This window comes from Hoplias malabaricus, chromosome 6 (genome assembly GCF_029633855.1).
Source record: "Hoplias malabaricus isolate fHopMal1 chromosome 6, fHopMal1.hap1, whole genome shotgun sequence".
Classification (NCBI taxonomy): Eukaryota; Metazoa; Chordata; class Actinopteri; order Characiformes; family Erythrinidae; genus Hoplias; species Hoplias malabaricus.
In genome coordinates this window covers 39,310,213-39,335,466 of record NC_089805.1, presented here as the reverse complement: position 1 = coordinate 39,335,466, position 25,254 = coordinate 39,310,213, and the positions used below count along the sequence as shown (strand labels likewise).

General features: G+C 40.2%; 1 long non-coding RNA gene across 3 annotated transcripts; it reads right to left on the bottom strand.

The window, feature by feature from the left end:
* Positions 1-1,219: 1,219 nt before the first annotated feature.
* LOC136700318 (uncharacterized) lies at positions 1,220-13,095 on the bottom strand. 3 transcript variants are annotated; one of them, XR_010803718.1, is made up of 6 exons: positions 13,063-13,095; positions 11,810-11,984; positions 10,432-10,804; positions 9,933-10,034; positions 7,800-7,901; positions 1,220-1,995 (listed from the first exon to the last, which is right to left on the bottom strand). It is a non-coding gene; the product is annotated as an uncharacterized lncRNA (long non-coding RNA). The 3 variants fall into 3 exon arrangements; XR_010803716.1 differs by lacking the exons at positions 11,810-11,984; positions 13,063-13,095 and having other exon boundaries at positions 10,432-11,603; XR_010803717.1 differs by lacking the exons at positions 7,800-7,901; positions 11,810-11,984; positions 13,063-13,095 and having other exon boundaries at positions 10,432-11,560.
* Positions 13,096-25,254: the final 12,159 nt, after the last annotated feature.

Below are 25,254 nucleotides of genomic sequence, written 5' to 3'. Positions count from 1 at the left end.
CCACTAGTATTCTCCCTCCTTTTTTGGCTTAAAAATAAACAGCCATATACAGAAGAAAATGAGGTGTAAATAAACAATAGTTCTTCAAAAAACATCTAAGCAGTTTCAACTTTGTGATCAGCCCTCCAGCATCCAAGTCAGCATTAGTCATTTAAGGTGGAACTGAAACTTGGATGAACTCAACTTTGTACTTGGAAAAAGCCATGTTTGAGGTGGAATGGAGTAGTATTATACAGTATAAAAATATTAGTATATGTTCAATTTTCAGCTTCAAAGTTTGGTTCATGATGCTGTGGCACTGCAAGGCTTTTAAAGTCTTAGACGATTATTCGTAGACGTCGTAGACGATTATTTATTAACAATCCAACCTCGAGAAGAAAAGTCACAGGTTTATCTGACTGCTGTTCCTGCAGCTCAGTCTCATGGAGTCTTTTTTTTTTCCTCTTTTCATATCCTGAAAGAATGTTTCGCTATATCTTCTTTAACTTGACGTGAAGGGGAGATGAGGGGGCCTTTGCAGTATGCGTAGTGTGCGTATAGGACGGTCCGGCTCTGGAGAATATATTAGAAATATCAGCCTAGAACATATATCAGCATCTATGAAAAACAAAACTCATGAAAGCAAAATAAAAAACATAATCACTTAATTCTGATTGGACATTCCCTTTTGAGACTGATCTAAGCAACACAGACAGAGGTAATATACAACTATTTTACTCATCTTGTTCCTCTGGTCAAATGTTCCTGTTGGCGTGTTATCTCACACACACTCACACACACACACACGCACACACACACATACTTGTTTCTGTGCGTTGTGGGGGTCACCTGGAGGAATACTCACATTGTGGGGTCCACCCTTTCCCAAGGTGCTACAGACTTGAAAAAAATCATGCTTTGTCAAAATGCACTTGTGAATCTTAATATCACTTCAAATTACAAATATCTCACCAAAATTGATTCTGACCAGACGTCCTCGTGACTTGTGGGGACATTTCAGGTTTGGAGTATATTTGGGGACCAAATATTACACAAATCACCTGTTCTCATTCTTTGTGGGGACCAATTTCATTTTGAGAGAGAACAATGTGTAATCTATAATTAATGCAGAAAAACAACTAATCCAGGCCGATGCATTAGTTTAAAGATTAATTTATTAACCTTTAACGTTATTTGAACTAATTTGTTCTTTTATTAAACTCTGAAAAAGATAGGCACAGATGTGTACATACTGTAGAAGCAATGAAGTTAGCCAAAAACTGAGAGAATAAAACACAATATAAATAAATAATACCTTGAATAACTGATGAGCTTAGCTAGGCTAAAGAAAATTAAAAATCAATATGAACACACACAATATAAACTCAGAATAATTGACATGAGACAGTCCATCTACGATATTAACCAAGAACTCCATTACGAACACTGTACTTACACTCGCTGTCCATTATATTAGTTACTCTTACCATGTAGGAGCACTGCCATGTCTGATCCACTCATACCAGAGCAACACATTAATTGTGCTTGTGCAATGCATGGGACCTACACTACTGGACTGTTTGGTCCCTGGTTGGCTTTTCACTATCACAACCTCACCCCAAGAAATGTATCTGGAATCAAAACAAATCGCGCTAGGTGGGGGTCCTCTAGGGGTACTGCCCATTGAAGAACAGGGTGAAATCTGGTAAACAAAGCATGCAGCACAAGAAATGGACACTATTCTGTAAATGCTGAACTACAAAATGCTCCTACATTGTAAATGGAGCTGATGAAATGAACAGTGAGTATAGACACAAGGTGTTCCTATCAAAACTGCCTGGTCCGAGAGAGCTTTGATCAAGTCTGAAAACAGAAACTTTAAAACAATATAAATCACATCACAACATTGCAGAGACAGGTTTAAGAGCCCACTGTTCAGATGTATACAGTGAACAAACAGCTTTCCAGGAACTTTCCATCAACATGAGCTTCTCCACTCCATGGAATTCACTGGACCTAGGTGACAAAAAAAAAAAAAATATATATATATATATATATATATATATATATCTCTCAAAGGAAATTTTCCTATGCCTAAATTTTAATAAAAATTTCTCTTTTACCAACATCTTTTTTGGCACAAATTGCATGATTTAATAAGGCTGTTTTTCTTACAACATGCAAAAGAGAAAACAGACCTACATTGGCACTCAAAATGGTATCAAGCCCCAAATTAGGATTATTAGCTTTTTTTTATTTGCAAAAAGTGATTAAAATAACAATTTAAATAGATAATATTGTTTTCTCCCAATCCAACAAAAAATGCCCAAAATAACTACTGCCTCAGAATTATTAAACACCTTTTAAAACCCTTTGTGACAGGTGTAATTAATACTTAGTAGAGTACCTTTTTACCATTTCTTTATACTTGAGTGAATCCATCTCATTCATAAAACAAGTACGTTCATAAATATCATTCAATTACATGTTTCTTGATGGATTCCTGATATATGATCACACTGCACGATTGTAGCCCCGATTTTCTTGTCAAAGACTGTTTTAGGGGATCACGGGAACAACCCTTAGGTCAGAGGCAAATCAACACTATCTCGATTGCTACGTGTGAACCGCTGAAAGATGTGATACAAGAGCTTGCCCAGAAATCGCTGATGCCATGCAAACAGCCAATAAATATCCAGTAATAACAAGTAGACTTGTGACTGACAGTGAGCGAAGAGACAAGCTCCCATCAATGAGAATTTGAGGCATATGCTGATGAGAAGAAGAACTACACTGTTGTCTGTGTTGTGTCTACTGGTCCTGTTCTGTATGTATTTTAAGATCTCTGTAATTACTGCATTGTACTCTCTGCACTAATGTTCTGGAGTCAAATACGGAGTCAAAAAAGGGTAAAAAATTTTGAGTTTGTAAAACAATACTCACAAATGTAACAGACTTTGTAACTGTGTTTGAGCAACTACATACACGTTAAAATCCACAAATGTATACGTCAAATTTAAAACAACAACTACAATAACTTAAATTCACAGATGTGTAAAAAAGATTTGCATTTGTAAATGAAATGTTGTGAATGTGTGAATCAGTAAAATACTTAAAATGTGCAAAATGTGACAGTGGGAGTTTTTGAATGAGATGGAAAAAAACACACATTCGCCTTCTCTGCTGTGTGTGCGAATCTCTTTTTGCAGTTGCGAATTAAAGACCCTGTTTTGACGGCCAATTGATGGACCAATAGGAAAGCTTTAGCTGGACCAATCAGATCGCAAGGTTTGTTTAACCAATCGGATTTGTTGCTGTCAACCATAGCGCTTTTCCACCAAAAGAACTCTGGTTCTTGAACCAGTTCTGTTCCTGATTCTAGGAACATTGGTTCTTTCCAGTGAACCACCGCATTTCTACACATTTTGAGGGGAACCAGGAATACGTCATGAACGGAGACACTATGGCTGAGTTCAGAGGCATCCTGCTGAACTTGTGAACAGCGGAGAAACGTAACCAAGAGCCCAGAGCTTCAAATACAGCGTTATCGCCCAGTGGAGCTTGACAGGGTCATTCACAACGTTTCATATAAATAAATAATAGGAAAAAACAGGAACATGCCCCATTTTTATGCGTTTCTGGTGAAGTTAGGCGCAATTGCATGTGCGTTGATCAAAGCCGCGGCTCTTGTTTACGTTTCTCTGCTGTCCGTAGAAACGCGGCGGTTCACGGACCTGAGTTCATTTTGTGGAAAAGCGCTATGGTTGACAGCAACAAATCAATGTTCCAATTGGTTAAACAAACCTCACAATCTGCTTGGTCCAGCTAAAGATTTCCTATTGGTCCATCAATTGGCCGTCAAAACAGGGTCTTAAATCCGCATCTGCAAAAAGAGATTCGCACACGCAACAGAGAAGGAGAATGTGTGGATTTTTCCATCTCATTCAAAAATTCCCACTGTCACATTTGGAACTTTAAAAAGGTTTGCTCTTGCACATTTTAAACCGTTTGAGAAGTTACTGATTCACACATTCACAACATTTCATTTACAAATGCAAATCTTTTTTGCACATTTGTGAATTTAATTTATTATTGTAGTTGTTGTTTTAAATTTGTGCATTCCAATACATTTGTGGATTTTAGTTTTACGTGTATGTAGTTGCTCAAGCACAGTTAAAATTTCGTGTATGTAGTTGCTCAAAAGCAGTTACAAAGTCCATTACATTTGTGAGTATTGTTTTAAAATGCACCAGAGCAAACCTTTATGTTCCAAATGTGACAAAAAATGCACACATTCACCTTCTCTGCTGCTTGTGTAAATCTCTTTTCACAGTTGTGAATTTTTGACCCTGATTGGCCAACTGATGTACCAATAGGAAAGCTTTAGCTGTACCAATCATATAGAGAGGTTTATTTAACCGATCAGAACATTGATTTGTTGCTGTCAATCACAGCGCTATTTCACCAAAAGAACTCTGGCTCCTAAACCGGTTCCATTCCTGATTCTTGGAACCTTGGTTCTTTCCAATGAACTGCTGCGTTTCTACACGTTTAAAGGGGAAACAGGTATACGTCATTAGCGGGGGAGTCGCTGTGCCTGAATACAGCGCCAGCACCAAAGACTGTTAGACTCATTGTTAGAGTCATTGTTTATTCTTTGTTTACCATGAAGTCAGACCCGAGTGAGATATAATACTGTGTAAATGTTGCCGAGTTCAGAGCCATCCTGCTGAGCTTGTGAACAGCAGAGAAACGTAACCGAGAGCTGCGGCTCTGACCAACACAAATGGAATCGCACACAAACAGCACCAGAAACAAGAATTAATTGTTTCTAATTTTATTCTAATTATACACTAATTTTATTTCTTTTTATTTATTTATTTGAAACGTTGTAAATGACCCTGTCAAGCTCCGCAGTGCAATAACGCTGCATTTGAAACTCAGCTGGGAACAAACTTTTCTAGGTCGCGAACCAGTTTGTGTAGATGGAAACATACCAAACGGTTCCAAATTCACCTTGCGAACTGGAACCGTTCTGGTTCCTTTTTGGTGGAAATGCACTATCAGAGATACAATAGAGTAGGGGTCCCCAATTACTTTTACTCAAGGGCCACATCCAACAAACATCGTAAAGGCAGGGTGTCATTCTCATATTTTTTCATACAGTACTTTACAAGATTTATTATTTCGGTTAATATATTAAGTCTATGTAAATTGGTAGGCCTTACTAACTACAGTTATTTTATTTTACAAACACTTCAATGAGAGAAGTGATAGTGGCAGGTGGAAACGAGATACCTTAATTTTTGAATTTAAATTGTATCAGCAGCAAATTTCAAGAATGCAAACCCCAGCATTGTATGTGTAACGAGACCAATGGCCTGATGTGGCAGCAAGTCCAGTTTATATTATTACATTTATTCAAACTAGGAACTATGACTAAACGTTAACTACATCAGTGGCATAGCCACAAATTGATCTTTGGGTGGGCCTGTGTAAAAGTGTGTGGGCACAATTATTCTTTCTATAATAATAAGCAGTGTGATTTATGAAATTGTAGGCTGCCAACTTTCTGAAACCAAATTTAGGGACACATTTATAGCTTTACTATTTTAAATACTTCACTAATTACAATTTATATAAATAAATCATGGACAGTTAATACAAGTGAGGACCAATGAGAAGCATGTTCTGTGGAGTACCTGCCCCTCCCTCTGGCTAAGGGAGACCTGCAGAGCTTCTGTCTGTTTCAAACTATAAGTTTTTACAGTCTAACCTCAAAACAATATAATAAATGGTGTCCTGTGTTGGTTCAATACCAAACACGGCTTTCAGTGTCCAAATATCGAACAAAGTTTGGGAACTGTACAGAACGTGGGTGGCAGGCACATGCAAGACCAGTAGAGATAGGTGTTATGGGATTTGTAGCCAAGTTTGCTAAATCCATGCATGTGAACTTCGATATCAGGTGCCGAAAACTATGGGCAGCTGTGGAGGAGTTATCAGAACCAGCTGAAAATCTAGTCAGCAGTTGTGGAAAAGAAAAAAAATACTTGGGGAAAATGCATATTACTTAGAGAAATACACTGTAACGTAAACTGTAGTTCAGAAAATGTTGTCTGTATACTGACCTGTGAGTGTACTGCTATAGTAGGAGTGTCTCCCTAGAAGTGGTCCCTACGATGCTAGACCTGACAGTGTGTGTCACCAATACAAACTGAAAGAGCTGTGTCAGAAAAGAAAATAATAACAAATTCAAACTAGACCCTCAGTGACACCAGTCATGAGGTAACATACACTGTAGTTCAGAAAAGCTGTCTGTATATTGACCTGTGAGTGTACTGCTATAGTAGGAGTGTCTCCCTAGAAGTGGTCCCTACGACGCTAGACCTGACAGTGTGTGTCACCAATAAAACCTTAAAGAGCTGTATCAGAAAAGAAAATAATAACAAATTCAAACTAGACCCTCAGTGACACCAGTCATGAGGTAACATACACTGTAGTTCAGAAAAGCTGTCTGTATATTGACCTGTGAGTGTACTGCTGTAGTAGGAGTGTCTTCCTAGAAGTGGTCCCTACGACGCTAGACCTGACAGTGTGTGTCACCAATACAACCTTAAAGCGCTGTGTCAGAAAAGAAAATAATAACAAATTCAAACTAGACCCTCAGTGACATCAGTCATAAGGTAATGTACAGTGTAGTTCAGAAACGCTGTCTATATATTGACCTGTGAGTGTACTGCTATAGTAGGAGTGTCTCCCTAGAAGGGGACCCCACTATGCTAGACCTGACAGTGTGTGTCACCAATACAACCTTAAAGCGCTGTATCAGAAAAGAAAATAATAACAAATTCAAATTAGAACCTCAGTGACATCAGTCATGAGGTAATGTACACTGTAGTTCAGATAAACTGTCTGTATATTGACCTGTGAGTGTACTGCTTTAGTAAGAGTGTCTCCCTAGAAGGGGACCCCACTATGCTAGACCTGACAGTGTGTGTCACTAATATAATCTTAAAGAGCTTTATCAGAAAAGAAAATAATAACAAATTCAAACTAGAACCTCAGTGACATCAGTCATGGGGTAATGTACACTGTAGTTCAGATAAACTGTCTGTATATTGACCTGTGAGTGTACTTCTTTAGTAGGTGTTTCTACCTAAACGGGGACCCCACTATGCTAGAACTGACAGTTTGTGTCACTAATATAAGCTTAAAGCGCTGTGTCAGAAAATAAAATAAAAACAAATTCAAACTAGACCCTCAGTGACATCAATCATGAGGTAATGTACACTGTAGTTCAGAAACGCTGTCTGTATATTGACCTGTGAGTGTACTGCTATAGTAGGAGTGTCTCCCTAGAATGGGACCCCTCTATGCTAGACCTGACCGTGTGTGTCACTAATATAAGCTTAAAGAGCTGTGTCAGAAAAGAAAATTATAACAAATTCAAACTAGACCCTCAGTGACATCAGTCATGAGGTAACGTACACTGTAGTTCAGATAAACTGTCTGTATATTGACCTGTGAGTGTACTGCTTTAGTAGGTGTGTCTCCCTAAACGGGGACCCCACTATGCTAGACCTGACAGTGTGTGTGTGCACATTTGACCAAAACCTTTTCAATAGTTCCGTCCTGAGAGGGTCCCCACAACGTAAGGCCTGAGAGTGTGTGTAACCAGTACCATCCCTAAGGCCTCACCCAAAAGCAATGAACTATCACAATTTTGTACCAGAGAAATTAACTTCAACTGACCACAGTGACCTACCTCACTAAAACCTATTTCAGTGACTATATGGACATGAAACCTTTTTAAATACCTCCAAGTCAGAGGACGGAGCTCCAGCGCTGAGCACAGGACCGGAAGCTCAGTGGGTTTGTTCTACCACGTCCATCGTGTCAGCGGTGTCCTCTCATGCCTTCTACAGAGATTTCAAACAACAATAAAACATTTCGGTGAACACCACACACAAATACATTAGTATTTAAAGTGCAATACAATTTACAACATGTTTAATCTCTCATCAGTTAAACAATTGCTGAGTCAAATTGACTTGACATGGATACACCATGGTATTAAAAAACGTAAGACACATTTGTCCTGACACAAGTAACAATTTCAGAATATACCACCAATACAACCGCCAATACAACCTGAAAGAGCTGAATCAGAAAAGTAAATAACCAATTTAAACTAGACCCTCAGTGACATCAGTCATAAGGTAACGTACACTGTAGTTCAGAAACGCTGCCTGTATATTGACCTGTGAGTGTACTGCTATAGTAGGAGTGTCTCCCTAGAAGGGGACCCCTCTATGCTAGACCTGACAGTGTGTGTCACTAATATAACCTGAAAGAGCTGTGTCAGAAAAGAAAATAATAACAAATTCAAACTAGACCCTCAGTGACATCAGTCATGAGGTAACGTACACTGTAGTTCAGAAAAGCTGTCTGTATACTGAGATGTGAGTGTACTGCTATAGTAGGAGTTTCTCCCTAGAAAGGGACCCCTCTATGCCAGACCTGACAGTGTGTGTCATTAATATAAGCTTAAAGAGCTGTGTCAGAAAAGAAAATAATAACAAATTCAAACTAGACCCTCAGTGACATCAGTCATGAGGTAATGTACACTGTAGTTCAGATAAACTGTCTGTATATTGACCTGTAAGTGTACTGCTTTAGTAGGTATGTTTCCCTAAACGGGGACCCCACTAGGCTAGACCTGACAGTGTGTGTCACTAATATAAGCTTAAAGCGCTGTGTCAGAAAAGAAAATAATAACAAATTCAAACTAAACTCTCAGTGACATCAGTCATGAGCTAATGTACAGTGTAGTTCAGAAACGCTGTCTGTATATTGACCTGTGAGTGTACTGCTATAGTAGGAGTGTCTCCCTAGAAGGGGACCCCTCTATGCTAGACCTGACAGTGTGTGTCACTAATATAACCTGAAAGAGCTGTGTCAGAAAAGAAAATAATAACAAATTCAAACTAGACCCTCAGTGACATCAGTCATGAGGTAACGTACACTGTAGTTCAGAAAAGCTGTCTGTATACTGAGATGTGAGTGTACTGCTATAGTAGGAGTTTCTCCCTAGAAAGGGACCCCTCTATGCCAGACCTGACAGTGTGTGTCATTAATATAAGCTTAAAGAGCTGTGTCAGAAAAGAAAATAATAACAAATTCAAACTAGACCCTCAGTGACATCAGTCATGAGGTAATGTACACTGTAGTTCAGATAAACTGTCTGTATATTGACCTGTAAGTGTACTGCTTTAGTAGGTATGTCTCCCTAAACGGGGACCCCACTAGGCTAGACCTGACAGTGTGTGTCACTAATATAAGCTTAAAGCGCTGTGTCAGAAAAGAAAATAATAACAAATTCAAACTAAACTCTCAGTGACATCAGTCATGAGCTAATGTACAGTGTAGTTCAGAAACGCTGTCTGTATATTGACCTGTGAGTGTACTGCTATAGTAGGAGTGTCTCCCTAGAAGGGGACCCCTCTATGCTAGACCTGACAGTGTGTGTCACTAATATAAGCTTAAAGAGCTGTGTCAGAAAAGAAAATTATAACAAATTCAAACTAGACACTCAGTGACATCAGTCATGGGGTAATGTACACTGTAGTTCAGATAAACTGTCTGTATATTGACCTGTGCGTGTACTGCTTTAGTAGGTGTTTCTCCCTAAACGGGGACCCTACTATGCTAGACCTGACAGTGTGTGTGTGCACATTTGACCAAAACCTTTTCAATAGTTCCGTCCTGAGAGGGTCCCCACAACGTACGACCTGAGAGTATGTGTAACCAGTACCATCCCTAAGGCCTCACCCAAAAGCAATGAACTATCACAATTTTGTACCAGAGAAATTAACTTCAACTGACCACAGTGACCTACCTCACTAAAACCTATTTCAGTGACTATATGGACATGAAACCTTTTTAAATACCTCCAAGTCAGAGGACGGCGCTCCAGCGCTGAGCACAGGACCGGAAGCTCAGTGGGTTTGTTCTACCATGTCCATCATGTCAGCGGTGTCCTCTCATGCCTTCTACAGAGATTTCAAACAACAGTAAAACAGCCTACAGTTAATGAAATATCAATTTAACATTACAATTTAATATTAAACAATTTAATATTAAACATTTGGTAACCAAAAATGAGACTATCAGTGTAATTTAATGAATACACAATCTTTTATTTTAATCTACATATTATGCATAACCTAGCTTCAGTTCAAAAATTGAAAAGTTTTAAAAACACATTAGCATTTAGCAGAAAATAAAAATAAAAAGCTGAATATTACCAGTACTCCTTATATTACAAATAACTACTCTACAACTGCTTAAAGGCTGCTAATTTAAAACATTAAGTGAACTATACAGGCCAAAAAAAAAAAAAACATAATGCACAATTTAATCTTGTAGAAAAGATTATACTAGATTTACCTTTATATGAGTTTAGAGATACCTTCCAATACATTGGTGTTGATAGTGGCACTGATGACATTCTGTGCTGCTTCATCAAGTGCTTTCACTCTCCTCCGTCTCAATTGTACTGTCCTCCTGGAACTCACAATATGCGTAAATGTAGGCAGACAAATCATAACCTAGCCACTGAAATACATTGCATTGTAATGCTGGTCCCAAGCGTGTATACATAGGGAGGGTTGTGTCAGAAAGATTATCTTTTGTATAAACTATGTCAAATTAACAATGCAGATCACTAACAAGAGTTCCATATCGGATCAGAGAAGGCCCGGGTTAACAACGTCCACCATTGGGATTGTTTCCTGCCAGTGTACCAGTGGAAATTGGGATACTGTTGGTCACAGGAGGAGAAGGAGAGAGGGAACAAGAGTTGAGAGACAAAATAAAGAAGAGGGTGAGGAAGGTGGAGGTGAGAGTGGAAACACTGAACGTTAGCAATATGACTGGTAAAAGGAGAGAGGTAGATGATATGGTGGTAGAATTTGCCCCAAAAAATGCAAATGGCAGTAGTAAATACTTATTTTCAGAAGAAGGAAGAGCATAGGGTGACATTTAAGAGTGGAGGAAGGTCTACACATGTGGACTATGTTTTATGCAGGCGAAGCAACCTGAAGTAATTTAGTGACTGTAAGGTGGTGGCAGGGGTAAAGTATAGCAAGGCATCATCAGACGGTGGTGGTAGGTAGGATGTATTTGGAGGTGAAGAAAAGGAAGTGGGTGAGGGCTAAATCACAGATCAGATGGTGGACGTTAAAGTAAGAACAGTACGGTGTGTGATTCAGGGAGGAGGTGAGGCAGATGCTAGGTGGGGTGGACGAGGTGATGGACAGATGGGCAGAGACTGCAAAAGCAGTGAGGGAATCGGCTACAGGTACTGTGTTTGTCGTATGGACAGAGGAAGGAAGGGAGGAGACTTTGTGCTGGAATGAGGAGATCATGCAGGAAATCTTAAGAAGGAAGTGGTCGACAAAATAGAATTGGAATCTCAAGAGAGATGTCTAAAGAAATACAAAAAAAATGCAGCATCAAGCAAACGGAGAAGTGACAAAGGCTAGGGAAAATGCACGTGAAAAGTTGTATGAGAATATGGATAGTGAGGTTAGAATAAAAGACATGTATCGATTGGCGAGATGAGAGAGGAACAGGATGTGAGGATGTACAGCATGTTAGGATGATAATGAATGTAGAAGGTATTGTGCAGACTAATGAAGAGATGATATTTGAAGGGTGGAAGGAGTACTTTGAGGAACTGATGAATGTTTGTGAGGAGAATAGGGAGCATGTTAAGGTTAGTCTGGAGCTATGGAGGAACACAGTAATTCATTCACTCACTTACTGTAAGTACACATCTAAATGTGAATAAACAGTTCTCGTATTCTGAGCTTAGATGCAGATCAGTCGAGGGGTCAGTGCATTACTCTCCTTTTTCTCCTCCCAGATCTTTCCCTTTTCCTCTTTCCACCTGCCCAGGAACGGCTTCTGCTGTCTCCCTCTCCAAAATCTCTCTCTCCCTAAAAGTAAACAAATACAAACAAACCAAATGTTACAAGCAAGTCAGGCTTATAGTACACACCAAATGCTCACTGATTTTCAAATGAAGGAGTTGCAAATATAATCATAGGCTACACTGTCAAACACATTGTTTTAGATTTGCAGATTTTTAACATCTCAAAGCAATTTTACGTGATTTAAAGTACTTACAAAAACCCACATATTGGCACTTTCTCAAGTGAATGCACTGAAAATACAGTTTTAATAAAACTCTGATTATATGATTCTAATAAAATATCACGTTTACTCTCAATATTAAACATTTACAAATGAAGCGTCGCCTTAAACACTTGCCTCTAACTGGCCTCTATAATGTAAACAGCTGAAGTAACTGTCTCTCTGTCTCCAACATGCATTCATGGAAACAGAGTCCTTTAAAAACTTAATTTTACAAAACCAGCCGAATATTCTCTCTATAACCAGTATAACGTTAGCTAAAGCATGAAAGCTGTTGTTAACGTCACATTTAAGAGCCTCTTTCTCTCTGCACTACTCTCACACGGAAATATAGCCCTTTAAAACATTTAAAACAGATTAATAACTCCCATTCTCTCTATATACACACAAATAAGACTAAAATAAGCGTCACATTACCGAGTTAAGCCATATATTTAAGCAATTTTACGTGATTTAAAGTAATTACAAAAACCCACATATTGGCACTTTAATTTAACTTTCCCCTCTGTCTTTCTCTCTCAAGTGAATGCACTGAAAATACAGTTTTAATAAAACTCTCTAACTTTCTCTCTGTCTCCAACACGCATTCATGGAAACAGAGTCCTTTAAAAACTTAATTTTACAAAACCAGCCGAATATTCTCTCTATATCCAGTATAACGTTAGCTAAAGCACGAAAGCTTTTAACGTCACATTTCACGGGCCTCTTTCTCTCTGCACTACTCTCGCACGGAAATATAGCCCTTTAAAACATTTAAAACAGCTTAATAACTCCCATTCTCTCTATATACACACATAAATACGACTAAAATAAGCGTTACATTACCGAGTAAAGCCATATATTTAAGCCGTTGTTTATTACCTTTCAGCTCGTCCTGTGCACGACCCTGCAGACTCTTCATGGAACAGAGGGATTATGGGAAGTGTAGTTCCTTTGTAGTTCCGAGTTGCTTTTCCTTCATTCAATGTAGAACGGTGAAAACTACAAACCGCCATTTTATATTCCCTTCCATTACACAGAGCCATTATCTTCAACCAAATGTTCGGCTGAGCTATTTTAATACATAAAGAGTGGACTATATTTACACGTATATGAATTTTACTCTTGAACGTGTCACCATTAAAGACTTTATAACGCTGATGTTTGAACTAAAAGTTTTAATTTAAACAATTTAATTCGCCTCCTCACTAACTTACAATATACTACACCAGGATTAATATTTTGTAACTAAATGTATGTCCATGTACATTTCTTGTTAAGATTATTTTCTATGTTTAAAAGACTAACTAGTTGTGTACGGTGTTTTATTTGTGCTTACCTTGGAGAAGGAGCCATTAATGCAGTGTTTAAAGGACCCTAGTTCATTTAATATGAGTCACTATCAGTGTTGCGTAGACGCAGTAGTGAAGTGTGTACGGACCCCCACGATCTGTGTGTTCATGCAATACCACCGAGTGCCACCGGGGGCGTGGTGAGCAGAGTCACACACAGATGAGACACACGGCTGTCAGGTTTGTGTGAAGCATGGGGGCCAAAAAAAAAACTGCACCACCCATATCAGCATGGCCTCCTGAGTCAGCTGACCCATTTTGGCTGAAAACATTGTGGGGACCAGCAAACCGGTCCCCACCATGTTTTTGGTCCCCACACCGTGAGTGTGCTAACAGGTTGCGGACCCCACCATGTAATATAAACAAACACACACACACACACACACACACACACACACACACAAACACTGCAGTATATTGTATAGTGTAGTATACTGTATATACATATACTATATATTTCCCACGTTTGCCAAATGTATTCACTCTCACATCCAATCATTGCATTCAAGTGTTCCAAATCTGGGTTTGTTGATTGCCAGGAGAACGATACTTGTCTGACTGCACAGAGCCAAGTGTAAAGTTGGGTGGAGGGGGGATTATGGTGTGGGGTAGTTTTCAGTACTTGGGCTTGGCTCCTTAGTTCCAGGGAGAAGAACTCTTAATGTTTCAGCATACCAAATGATTTTGGACAATTCCTTGCTCTCAACTTTGTGGGAGCAGTTTGGGGATGGCTCCTTCCTGTTCCAATATGACTATGCACCAGTGCACAAAGCAAGGTTCATAAAGACATGGATGAGCAAGTTTGGTGTGGAAGAACTTGACTGACCTGCACAGAGCCATGACCTCAACCTGATAGAACACTTTTGGGAGGAATTAGATTGAAGACTGTGAGCCAGGCTCTCGCCCAAAATCAGTGACTGACCTCACAAATGTGCTTCTGGAAGAATGGTCAAAAATCCCATAAATACACTCCTAAACCTTGTAAAAAAGTTGAAGCTGTTATAGCTGCAAAGAGTGGGCCAACATCATATTAAACACTCTGGATAAAGAATGGAAATTCACTCAAGTTCATATGAGTGCAAAAGCAGATGAGCGAATACTTTTGGCAATATATACACAGGTGCTGATCATAGAATTAGAATACCATGAAAGGTTGTTTTATTTTAGTAATTTGGTGTTTTCATAAGTTGTCAGTTATAATCATCAAATTAAAAGAAATAAACACTTGAAATATATCAGTCTGTGTGTAATGAACGAGTATAATATACAAGTTCCACTTTATATATATATATATATGCTTTTTCTCCCTCTCTTCTCCTTTGTGTAGTTGTGTTTGTTTGTTGATATTGTTCACATTGTTACCTCATTGTAATATCATTGTTGTCTAAAAATAAACATGTATCTCCATTTAGTTTACTATATAATTTCCTTCCTTTTGCTCCACCCCCAGGCAATTACACACACCTGCAACTGCTCATTGGCTTTCCTATTAAACTGCTATTCTTAGAGTCCTGTGTTGCAAAGCCTGTGTACACCCCTGTGTGTTCTGAAGTTTGATTATGGATTTGCCTGCTATATGTTTGACTACCAGAGTTTTGAAAGGGTTTCACCCTATAAAACTACTCAGCATGTGCATCCAGCCCCTGTAATCACCCCAGTAATGCAGAAACATATATATATATATATATATATATATATATATATATATATATATATATATATATTTGTGATAACAGGCCACCACATGTGTCAAATAATGTCAAGCAGACCAGTACCAATCATTTACTTCATGTTAGCTAGCTAGCACTATTTATGATTGGCTTTCACATTCATATATCCAAAATATCGGACTGCCTTGTACACTAAATACAGTGGAGAGGTTTTTAATATACAGATTGGATTTATTAATTTTTCATTATGTATGGTTAAAAATGTGATTGTAAGAAAGAACATATACTATTTATTATTGCCTTAAGTAGTTGTGAAGTAACAAAAGCTCTTAGATGGATGAATGTTTGTTGGACAAAAAGACAACTGTTATATTACCTTTTTATCAGAGCTCCCCCTACTGACCAGGAGGATAACTCTGGTGTCCAATCCCTGTTTCAGCAAATCCCATTTTCCCCTATGTTATGCAGTGTCAGACACATGAGCAAGTTTGTTCCAGCATCTCATCCATGCATTCAATTTGCATTGATGATATCTCAGAGCCCAGGAGTTTTGAGAGAGGTATTTAGGTGCAGGCTGAGAAGTAAAGCCAGATGATGATGAGGCTGTTTACCAGCCTATCCCAGCTGTTGCTCACGCTTAATGGGAAGAGACATATGTGGGACGTAAAGTAGCGCATAAATCTCTCCCTCCTGCACCGGAAGCACCCTCGGGTAATCGAGATAATTCTCCTTAATGACTGAACTTTGCGGAAAACTTCCCCTTCATCGAACAAAAGGTGTGGAGAGGAGCCGTCTGACTGGGATTTCACAGAAGATCAGATACTCTCGGTGGATCCAAGGTCAGTTTACTTCAGGTTAATTCACATAAACTACCTTCTACACTCTAGGGGGGGAATCACCCTCGAGAAACATTTGAGTCTCAAAATGCTCGTTGCATTGAGTAAATTAGAACAAATAGTGTTGGTTGATAATATTTCACACTAGAATACATGGAAAAGTTAATGGACTTATTCAGCGGACTAGCCACATAATTGATATTGTGCAGTGGAGCAGGGATATGTCTTATTTATCACAATAGTAAAATGCACTCTGGTGTGTCCTTCAGAAACCGACAATACTTAATCAAACATATCCTGCCTGGTGTGTAAATGAGAAGTTTGTACACAGGCAAAAAATAAACTTAACTTTGACTATAAGTTCATTTAAAGGTATTCTGAGATATTTCGGTTGGTTCATTCATCATGAAATGTTATATGCAATATAAAGAGCAACTACTGTGCTCAAATGATATACATACACTATATACAGTTACTGTCTAAAAAAAAACCCTTCATTTTTTGTCAATTTTTAGCTTTCAACATTATTTGAGCACAGCAGCTGTCCTTACTTTTGTGTGAATAGTCCATGATGAATGGACCAATGAAAATGCACCAAAATGACATTATATAAAGTATTTTTATGTCTATTGAAATTTGTGAAGGTTTTTCTGTCCCTTGTACAGTTACACGTGTTTATTTGGACAGCGATAATATTCAGTGGGTCTGGAGCCTTCCCGGAATCACTGGGTGCAAGGAAGGAATACACACTGGAGGGGGCGCCAGTCCTTCACAGGGCAACACACATTCACTCACACACTCACACCTATGGACACTTCTGACTCACCAATCCACCAACCAACATGTGTTTTTGGACTGTGGGAGGAAACCGGAGCTCCTGGAGGAAACCTACGCGGACACAGGGAGAACACACCAACTCCTAACACACAGTCACCCAGAGGAAACCCACGCGGACACAGGGAGAACACACCATCTCCTCACAGACAGTCACCCGGAGAAAACCCACGCAGACACAGGGAGAACACAACACACTCCTCACAGACAGTCACCCGGAGGAAACCCACGCAGACACAGGGAGAACACACCACACTCCTCACAGACAGTCACCCGGAGGAAACCCACGCAGACACAGGGAGAACACACCACACTCCTCACAGACAGTCACCAGACGGGACTCAAACCCACAACTTCAAGGTCCCTGGAGCTGTGTGACTGCGACACTACCTGCTGTGGCACTGTGCCAGATGAGGAGGCGGGGCCAAGTTGAACTCTCTGCAACTGATGTGCATCACAGAATCAGAAAGGCTTATTGAATTCATGTTTTCTGACTTCAGACATAAGCAGCCCACAGAAAACTGTCTGGGTGTTTGTTTGTTTGTTTGTTTAACACTTTTTGAGTTGGTAGGCTCCAGATTGTTTTATGTCCCCTTTAAAGTCCAAATCCCAGCTTTGGACTGTGCAGCACTGGAAGTGAGAGACTTCCATCGAATAGCTTTGAGATGATTTGGAGTTGTGTTTGTGATCCTGAACTAATCGCCCAACAACCAGTGCCTGACCTCACTCCTGCTCTCATGGCAAAAGATTTGATCCGCACAGAAATGTTCCAACATCTGGTGTAAAGCCTTTCCAGAGGAGTAGAAGCTGTTACTGCAGAGAATGGAGGCAAACTACCAAAACCAAGGCATTTGATGGTGATCCATCACTCCAGAGAAAACAGTTCCACTGCTCCATAACCCAGTGCTGGTTAAATTCTTCTTGCCAGCACAGTGTAACTGCTCCAGAGCCACACACTGTGTGGGCAGTGCTTTTCTATTGAGATTATACAAGCTGTGTGACTGCAATTGAGTACGTGTGCCTATACATTTTTGGAAATGTTTATATTCACATCTGTTGAATACAGGGCAGTGTATCATTTTCTCGATATGAGTGCAGGCCTTTTTACCCTCACATAAGCCATTCTTCTAAAAAAATGCACAATAACTGAACTACAGACTGAGAGAGTACAGCAGTAAAGCCACAATGTAATGACAGTCGCAGAATGTTCATGAGGTGTGCATTACAAAGAGCCTCATACATCACACAGACAGAGAGAGAGAGAGAGACAGAGAGAGAGAGAGCAAGAAACAGAGAAAGAGGCCAAGACAGTGGGGAGAAGGAGGGAGAGACACAGAAAAACAGGGCAAAGATAAAGATAAAATGGAGATGGGGCAGGAAAGAGAAGGGGAAAGACACCTGAGCCAGGGCAAAACTGAGAGTGTGTATGTGTGTGTGTGAGAGAGAGAGAGAGAGAGAGAGAGAGAGAGAGAGAGAGAGAGAGAGAGAGAGAGAGAGAGAAAGCGAGAAAGAGGGTAAAGTACGAGAGATTAGAGAGGGGCTAGGAAAGAGAGGGAAATACACCTGAGCCAGGCAGAGAGAGAGAGAGAAAGTGAAAGAAAGAGTACTTTAGCTGTTAGAGCTGCACACTCTCCCATCGTGAGCAGATCCAATCCCCAGCGTCACACTGCGCCACAGTCTTAGAAAAGAAAATTAATCAGCAGGGGGCTTAATTATGGGTGGCAACACTGGCAATAAATCACTAAAACCTGCTACGTCTGTTTTTACAATAAATTATCATATCTTTCTCATGGGAGGAGGAGGTATGTTTAAAGGTGTGTTTGTGATACGTGTGTGTGTGTGTGCGTGTGTGTGCGCACAAGCATTGTGTCTGTCTTACTGCTGTACAACAATGGTGTGTACTATATATGAGACATATAGTGACCAAGGGTCTGAGACCTCCAGTGGAAGTATTGTTGTTATTCAGTTTTGTCTAATTTAAAGGGTACATTATTATTATTATTATTATTATTATTATTATTATTATTATTATTACTGTTTGTTTGTATGATTAACAGAAACTACAAAAATGGCATTTAAATATTTGAATGCATACATTTCAGAATGTTTTTTATTCTATTGAGATTGTACATGCCCATATTAGGAACATCACTAATGGGAGATGGGTGGCGCAGCAGGTAGTGTCACAGTCACACAGCTCCAGCGGGCTGGAGGTTGTGGGTTCGATTCCCACTCCGGGTGACTGTCTGTGAGGAGTGTGGTGTGTTCTCCCTGTGTCTGTGTGGGTTTCCTCCGGGTGACTGTGTGTGAGGAGCTGGTGTGTTCTCCCTGTGTCTGCGTGGGTTTCCTCCGGGTGACTGTCTGTGAGGAGTGTGGTGTGTTCTCCCTGTGTCTGCGTGGGTTTCCTCCGGGTGACTGTCTGTGAGGAGCTGGTGTGTTCTCCTTGTGTCTGCGTGGGTTTCCTCCGGGTGACTGTCTGTGAGGAGTTGGTGTGTTCTCCCTGTGTCTGCATGGGTTTCCTCCGGGTGCTCCGGTTTCCTTCCACAGTCCAAAAACACACGTTGGTAGGTGGACTCAAAAGTGTCCGTAGGTGTGTGTGAGTGAGTGAATGTGTGAGTGTGTGTCTGTGTTGCCCTGTGAAGGACTGGCGCCCACTCCAGGGTGTATTCCTGCCTTGCGCCCAATGATTCCGGGTAGGAATCACCGCGACCCTGAACTGGATAAGTGCTTACAGATAATGAATGAATGAACTAATGGGAGCTTCTCGCTATACTTTGAAAATCACATGTCCATCTTCAGACCTGTTGTGTCCTGCGTGCATTTCCCTCAAAATGTCTAACTGGCTTGTTGGAATTACAAGGTTGTTTAGCAGTCAGTATAAACATAATGCTACATAAATTCTGCAACAAGCTAATTTCTGTGCATTTAAATGCATGGAAGTAAATCTATACCATAATAAAAGGACCCTACTCTTCTTTATTAAACAGCTACATTATATAACAACAGCAGCTACTCTATCTGGAGGCTAAAGAAAATGATCAAATTCTACACAGCCGGTATAAGGTCTTATGTTGGTTTAGTCTGCAGCAGTGTTAGCTTGCAGTCATATTCATTTTTGTGGCTTCTTATTAAAATTATAATTTACTGTAAAACATATGGGATTTAAAGGAGACATCTATTTTTGTGGGGAAACATTGTTCTGGTTTGTTTACATTCAGAAGCACTGCATATTTTATGGAATATTATGTACGAGAGCAAGAAGTACTTGTACATGATGCAGTTTAACTGTTTATTCACTGTTTGATTTACCACAGACACTCATTTGTCTCCTGAGTTTGGAGACATTTCCACCTTAAGTGATCCAAAACTGCAGAAACAAGTCTATATTAGGAGTTTGGAGTTCTCTCCATTGTCTAAAAATGCTAGATGCCTTTGCTCTGCCAAGAGAGAGAGAGAGAGAGAGAGAGAGAGAGAGAGAGAGAGAGAGAGAGAGAGAGAGAGAGAGAGACAGCAGAAATAGAAACACTCTGGAGAGCAGCAATGGGTGATGAAACATCCTCAGATTTTTATAAAAAACCTGATTAAAATAGTGAATGACAACTTGGTCTCATTGCAGCCTCTGCCATAATGTCCATACCTCTTCTGTAAAGAGTTACACAGTTCTCGCAGTTCCCTGTGATTCTGAAGTTACATAGTCTAGTTTTTAGAGAGCAGTGAGAGAGCCTTTATTCTCCCTATTACAGGTCGGAGGTGCATCACAATCATTTTGAAGCTACATCATAGTGTTCTTTGAGTAGGGTATTAGTTTTTATGGACAAAGGTGAGGTTAAGCACATACACACAATAAAGAGGGCATCAGTGCTTTGTGTTCCAGATGTGAGTGGATGTGACTGCAGAATGTCCTCACTGTGCATCTGAAATTAACGCTCAATTTGCTAACACAGTGCAGAGGACCACAGACTGGGCCCAGACCTGCCCACTAGGAGGGTTTAAATCAGCGGTGAAACGGCAGAGCTGTCAACAAGCTCGAAACAAAAAAGGCAAGTTCAGTTGTACAGACAGCACTGTTAATAAATCAAGCTCTTTCCCACTCCACAGGGCTGTTACTCTGCTCTAGATACAGAGCACCCAGCCTGTGCAACACTACTACTACTGCATGCTCCCTTATATGTATACCTACCTACACACACAGTGTACCACCAGTTTAGTACATGGGATTAAACCTTCTACATTTTCCAGTGAAAGCTTTGTAAATTGGGCCCTGGGTGTGGGCGGGCGTAGATGTGCACATACTGCATACTGCTGTTCATTTGTTTCAGTATTTCAATAATGGCATTGAATGGCTTGTAAGTGTCACAAATGATCTTCACCAACAGGCCCGGGTAAGGGCTGCAGTGCATGCTGGGAAAGGCTAATCTCCAGTGGTGTCGGCCTAATGGAGGAACACACGGCTTGTGAATTTAATACCCTGTCCAAATATTACTGACCACAGAGGGCTGAGAGCCCTTTACTGCAAAAGATGTGCCTTTAAAAAGCCCTTGCCTTTAAAACAAATCTGAGCTCTACCACAAGACACATGGTCGTGTTTCTGTTCCAAGGGGGAGGGGCTGAAATATATTGATATTTCTGGGAGCCTTAGACAGGTTTTGATTATTGCTACTAGAGGCAGTGATGTGAGAGAGGCTGAGTTGTGGAAAAAGAAGATGAAAAATTGAACATTAGTTCTGGGACCATGCAGAGGCAAAAGGCCATTCAGAGAATGGAGATAGAATTTGAAATGAGCTGCGTTAGCGTCAGTGTGAGGGGTGTGTGTGGGTGTGTATGTGTGTGTCAGAGAGCTTTGCAGATTCCTTTTCTCGAGCCTGTTGCCCCCATTTGGTAAATTCAATCACTTGGAAAGTGGAAAATGTCAGAGAAGCACAAATAATGTATCACTCTGGCTATGATCCCGCTGAAGAGTGCTGAGACTGGAATATTAACATGGACATACATGAGGCTTTGTTTTGCCAATGCTGAGCCTTGCTTTTGTTCACAGCTTGTCATTAATCTTATTTTCTGTAGTCGTTTACGTTTACAGCATTTGGTAGACGCTTTTATTCAGACTGACATATGCGTTTTGAGGGTGTTACACAGGTAGCATTAGGAGTCTTTCCTACGGTTTCATTGGTATAGTGTGGTATGCCCGCCTAAGAAGGGAATGGAACCCCAGTCTACCCCATTGAGCACTGGTAGCCGTTTGAGAGGTGGGTGTTGACAAAGGCCTCCAAGACTTTTCTGTCTCAAAATAAACAGGAAAGCTTTTTGTTGGGATCTGTGTATTTAACATACCATTGTACAATACCTGTGTAATATTTAAATCTCTCCCTGGAAACAAAGGTGGTGTCCATGTGTGAATATGCAAAAGAGGCTTTAAAACACCAGCATGGTCACACAATGCTGATGTATTTATTGCTCAAGTATTTTGCCTTTATTATAATGTACTTTTTCTGTTACACCACCAACATATTTAATTTCACACACACTCTTATTTGCTATGTACAGAAAAAATATATATAATACTTATAATACAATACAAGCTTTTATTATTCGTATCATCCCATATCCCATGGAAGATAAAGAATCCTGTACTGATCTGCAGGATATGCCTGGGGCTTCCTTCATTGAATGCGAATGTGATTTCTGCCAGAGTTGCACAATTCATTCAGTACTCATATGTATGTATGTAATATTTACTCATTCAGACTCTTCTATAATTCATATCACCTTCCCATGAGCACACTGGCAAATATTTAACCTCACTCACAATAATAATAATAATAATAATAATAATAATGGGGTGTTCTCCCTGTGTCCGCGTGGGTTTCCTCCGGGTGCTCCGGTTTTCTCCCACAGTCCAAAAACACACGTTGCAGGTGGATTGGTGACTCGAAAGTGTCCGTAGGTGTGAGTGTGTGAGTGAATGTGTGTGTGTGTGTGTTGCCCTGTGAAGGACTGGCGTCCCCTCCAGGGTGTATTCCCGCCTTGCGCCCGATGATTCCAGGTAGGCTCTGGACCCCCCGTGACCCTGAATTGGATAAGCGGTTACAGATAATGGATGGATGGATAATAATGGGCAGCATGGTGGCTCAGCAGGTAGTGTCACAGTCACACAGCTCTAGGGACCTGGAAGTTGTCGGTTCGATTCCTGCTCCGGGTGACTGTCTGCGAAAAGTGTGGTGTGTTCTCCCTGTGTCTGCGTGGGTTTCCTCCGGGTGACTGTCTGTGAGGAGTGTGGTGTGTTCTCCCTGTGTCTGGGTGGGTTTCCTCCGGGTGACTGTGAGGAGTGTGGTGTGTTCTCCCTGTGTCCGCGTGGGTTTCCTCCGGGTGACTGTGAGGAGTGTGGTGTGTTCTCCCTGTGTCCGCGTGAGTTTCCTCCGGGTGCTCCGGTTTCACACGTTGGTAGGTGGATTGGCGACTCAAAAGTGTCTGTAGGTGTGAGTGTGTGAGTGAATGTGTGAGTGTGAGTGTTGCCCTGTGAAGGACTGGAGCCCCTCCAGAGTGTATTCCTGCCTTGTGCCCAGTGATTCCAGGTAGGCTCTGGACCCACCGCGACCCTGAACTGGATAAGGGTTACAGATAATGAACGAATGAATGAATGAGTAATAATAATAATAATAATAATTTATACAGTGCCTTTTTCAAACTCAAGGACACTTTCCATAGAGAAGGGAGAGAAGAAAGAAAATCCCAAGATATTAATAATGACAAATGCAAGGTAAGGTAACAAAGATTGAAAATGTTGAGAGAAAGATAGGTGTTAAGTTAGTATTTGAAAGAGGACAGTGAGGCACAGAGAGACTGCGGCAAGTTATTCCGCAATTTTGGAGCCGATATGTTAAAGTATTTACCACCTACTGAGACCAATTCAAATTTAGGAATGGACAACAATATTAAACACATTGAAGTTGACCAATCGTTTTATTCAGAAGACTTAAGGAGGGAGCTACTATAATGAAGCCAAAAGAACTGAAAGCATGTATCAGGATTTCTGCGTTTTGGTTGGTAAGCATAGGCCGAACCCGGGCAGTGTTACGTAAGTGAAAAAAGGACTGTTTGACAATGGACCTGATGTATGGTTCAAATGAAAGATTATTAATCCAAAAGTACTCACAAGATAACACCTCATTTATATATGTGTGGGTGTTCCTAAGTTGTCCCCTGTGGTAAAGCCACTTTAGAATCAATTTACAAACATGTCAGTGTACAAGCTAATATCCACACAGTGGCCGTTAAGATTCTGGGTTTGTGGAAAATTACTCATGGCTATGGTGTTGTTTATCATACTGTGGTTACATCACCGTCAACAATCTTGACCATATATCGTTATTAACAAATGGAGATAACATTAAATTTAATATATTTAGGATAGGAGATTGTTTTGAAATTTACACTCGAGTCACCTGACTCTGACAACCCTAACCCTAACTCTAACCCTAGCAGATTGCAAAAAAATTATTTAAATATATAGAGTGCAAAATGATAATACTGAAATAAATTGTTACCGTTAGTATTTTCTTTAAAAATACATACATTTTCTGTCAAAATATTTTTTACTATAGTAAGCTTATAGACATTTCCAGAATTACCTCCTCCATAAAACAACTCCCACCCTCACCACTGGTCTGTAGCAGAGACATGTTATCCACTCCACTACTCCATCTGTATCATATTTACTTTCTGTTTTTATATTCCATCTCTCTCTCTCTCTCTCTCTCTCTCTCTCTCTCTCTCTCTCTCTCTCTCTCTCTCCATTTGCCTTCAGCTTTCTCTTGTTTCCTTCTTAGTTTATCCCACACTGCAGCATTTCTGCTCTCTCTCTCTCTCTCTCTCTCTCTCTCTCTCTCTCTCTCTCTCTCTCTCTCTCTCTCTGAGAAATCTTTGCAGAGTGTTTGAATTTTCCATCCTGTGATCTTAGTCAATACCACCAACCTGTCTGAAAAAAGGTCATTTCATTTCAAAATGGCTGAGTAAAAAAGCCCTGGAGGCATCAGCTGCCCAGGTGGAAGCTTGGGAGCAGTCTCGTGGTTGTGACAGTATTTTAATAAAACACACGCAATGATTTCATTCAAGCTTTGGGCAAACGTGCTGTCACATCACAGCCCTCTGCCGACTGCATGGAGACAAACAAAGCTGCTGGACATCAACATGATGAGCTGGGACTGGATATGAATCAGACAACAGAGTTATTTATTTAAAATTTAACCATAGCTGTAAAGCATTGCTAGTCTCTGGTTATTACTGTGATTTTTTGTGTCATTTACTCAATTATTAACATGCAATCACACTGTAATTATGGGTAAAAACACTAGACAAAACCCTAGGACTGTTATTTTATTGGATAGT